Below are 3,412 nucleotides of genomic sequence, written 5' to 3' on the forward strand. Positions count from 1 at the left end.
TGTTGGGGGGGATTAATGAGGGTGACCTGCTCTAATAACCCAGGGGGTTGACAGGCAAAGATGCGAGAGAAAAGCCATTTGTCAGCCTCGGGGTGAGGGAGCAGGAGCTTGGCTTCAGCAGAGATGGTGGGGGAGGGGCTGCTGTCTGTCCCATTTGCTTGCTCTGCCTGGAGGGGCAGATACTGGATCCTGCAGTTCTCCAAGGAAGAAGACACAAAAGGAAGGGGACCCCTCTTGTCTAGCAGCCCCACCTGTTAGAGAAGATAGCACAGGGGCGCCTGGGTGGCTCGGTCCGTTAAGCATCCCACTCTTGGTTTCGGCTCAGGCCATGATCTCAGGCCAGGGATAGTGGGCTTGGTGCTCAGCATGGAGTCTGCTTGAGGCTTTCTGTCCTCTCCCTCTACCCCATCCCCCACACGTGTGCAGACGGGGAAGAACCAACGAGACACTGAGCCCACTAGGTGCCTTGGAGCCTTGGGTCACATACCTCAGACCTTGCACATGCCTCACATCCAGCTGCAGGCACACAGACACACAGTCCTTCCTTATCCTCAGATAAACGTGCACCAACTCAGACACACCGCAGTCAGCCAGCGTGCTCCTTTATAGAGCCTTGCAGTCCTGGCTTGGGTCCGAACCCTCTTACCTACTAGCTATGAGACCTTGGCAAGTTCACTTTTCTGAACCTTCATTTTCTCCTCTATAAAATGGACATAGTAAGACCTGGATCAGTGTGTTGTTGGAGTCCAGTGGTGAGTGTAAGGAGAGCTGCCACGGGGACACATCTGAGCAAATCCAGCTTCTTTCCCATGGCTCCGGCCCCACAACATTGGGCCATCAATGAAACACAGAAGCCCAGGAAGAGGCATCTTGGCGGTCTGCTGGCCTCCCCGACCCCTGGCATCGTGGCATTGGGCCCAGAAAAAAGGCTACCCATTTCCTGAGCTAGGCATTTCAGGGTTGGGGAGGCAAGGGAGAGGTAGCCCCAGAATAACTCGCATCCTGTGGTCCCAGGGTCCCAGGGTCCTGCCTAGCACCAGCAGTATTGCCCAGGAAAAGCAGGACCTGAGTCCCCCAAGCCCTAATCTATCCCCTGGCTCTAGGAGAGCAGTGTCTTTCCAGAAAATGGAAAACTGGGATCCATTTTTTCCCTCAAGTTCCATCCATCCATCCATCTATCCAACATCAAGGGCCTACTCTGAGCCAGCACTGTATTAAATGCTGGAGGCAGAAACAGAGAACTAGGAAACGTGTCCCCTACCCTTTAGATATTTCTGGTCTGGGAAACAATTACCCTGCAGTGGAACAAGGGTTGGAGGCTTGGAAAGCAGGTTCCATGCCAGGCTTTCTAAAAGCATGCATGGGCTTAGATGCAGGTGGTGAGGAGAACGTTTTAGGGGATTCACCATTCTCACTGCAGCAAAATAACGGAGTCATCTTGTCTCCGGGCCCTTCCCAGTTTGGAATCCGTCTTAGGTAGGCTTTCCAGGTAATTTAGGGATTCCTACCTTTTGCAAAGACAGGGGTCTCTGGCCTCCAGGAGTTTACTAATTGGTCTGAATACCCACTGGGGGTTGGAAGCTGCAGGTGCCGGGGGTGGGGGTGGGGGGACTTGAGGAAGAGATCGGAAGNGGGGGGCTCAAAGTTAAAAGGAATCCAGGGCCAACAAGGCAGCTAGTCTCCTACAAGGCGAAGGCTAGGAAGCAGGACTATTTGTCCATGTGTAACCCCAGGTCCTTGCGGAAAGCCCGACACATTATAGGCATGAAATAACATTTTTGAATGAATGAATGAGCCAGGAAATTAACCCTCTGCCTAGTCTGATTCTCTTTCTTCTCGCTCCCCTTCATGGAGAGGCTGGGTGTCTTGTCCCAGAATGGCTGCCACGGCTGTTCTGTATCTCGTGGACTTTGGTGTCCCCGCTGCACTGAGCTCTATGGCTGACACGTGGTGGACCCAACTTGCAGGGACAGATGCGGCAATGCAGGTCATACCGCCCCAGCTGAACACAGGGTAACTGCAGTGTGAATTCTGCCTGGGACTCTGGCAGGGCTGACCCTCCGTCTGCCTTCTGGTTTCACAGAGGCAAGGGGTCTGAGAACTGAGACTCACTCTGGCTTTCTCTTGCTGGGGAACCCCACAGGAGATGCTGCGAGGGGCCTGCGAGCCACCCAGTGGGGCTGCTTGATGGAAAACTACAGACTGAGATTCTCACTTCACACCCCATCCCTGCTGGGAAGTTCTAAAATATGAAGGGGAAGCTCATGCAAAGGGAAATTTCCCTTCTCCCCACAACTTCCCTTCCCTCCACACCACCTGGGGCTCAAAAACACCTTCATTGTCTTGAAAGAGGCACTGGCAGTTCTGAATGAATGACCATGGGACGGTCCTGCACCCAGCACCCAGAGGGTGCGGGCGTGTGCAGGAACAGTGATGAGGACCACAATGAGCTCGCTGGGCACATAGCAAGGGGCACACACATTTATTCAACAAATACAAGTTCAACACTGATGGTGGCCAGGCAATCAGACAAGCCTCCGTTCCGTGCCTTAGTGCTGAGAGGTCACCAGAGCGTTATTATTGCTGCCTGGGACCAGACACCACACCATCCCCGCCCCTGCTTCCAGAGGACACACAGCAAACACCATGGACCCCCACCCCCTGCTGAAGCACCCACAATGTCCTAAGCAATTTACCATATTGTCTTTAACTGTGAAAAGTAGGTAGGTATTGTTTTGCACCTTTTACAGATTGGAAAACTGAGGCTCAGATCCTTGCCCAGCTGACTTGACCGGTAGCACAGAGGAAGGGTTGAAACCCAGGTCTTGTCTGATTGTAAACCTGTGTCCTTTCTAGATTAGGCTTTTTGAGGTATGCTCTGGGATTTCCCCAGAGCATACCTTTCTCTAGGAAAATCCCAAGGAAAAGGGTAGTGGTTGTGAAGGTCCGGAGCCTTGCCTTGAAACCACAGAGGGCAGGTACTTGGTGGAAAACTCCAGTGCGTGATTCACCCTCCTCCCGGAGCCCTCGTCAGTGAGGCCAACTCCCCTCCTGAGGTTCTCAGTTTCCAGCCTGGGGGTTGGCGGCTCCCATCCCACTGCTCTGGTAAGTGGCTGCCCCCTGCCTCGTGCATCCCTGCATCCCGTCTCTTCCCTGGGAAGGAGCCGGTCCTAGAGGGGCACGGTGAGGAGGGGGAAGGCGGAGGGACAAAAGGAGGGACACATGGTCAGATGTGAGTCTGAGCCGATCTGGAGGGGTCCTCTTGGGACAGCGCCCACTGGGAGGGCTGAGGGGGGGCGCACAGTGGGAGGGAGATGGGGGTGGGGGACTGGGGACAGAGGACTTGGCTTCCTGAGGTTGGATTTTGTAATCCTGGTGCACAAACTTTTGGCTTCAGTCCCTCCTGTTGCTT

This window comes from Ailuropoda melanoleuca, chromosome 16 (assembly GCF_002007445.2).
Source record: "Ailuropoda melanoleuca isolate Jingjing chromosome 16, ASM200744v2, whole genome shotgun sequence".
Classification (NCBI taxonomy): domain Eukaryota; kingdom Metazoa; phylum Chordata; class Mammalia; order Carnivora; family Ursidae; genus Ailuropoda; species Ailuropoda melanoleuca.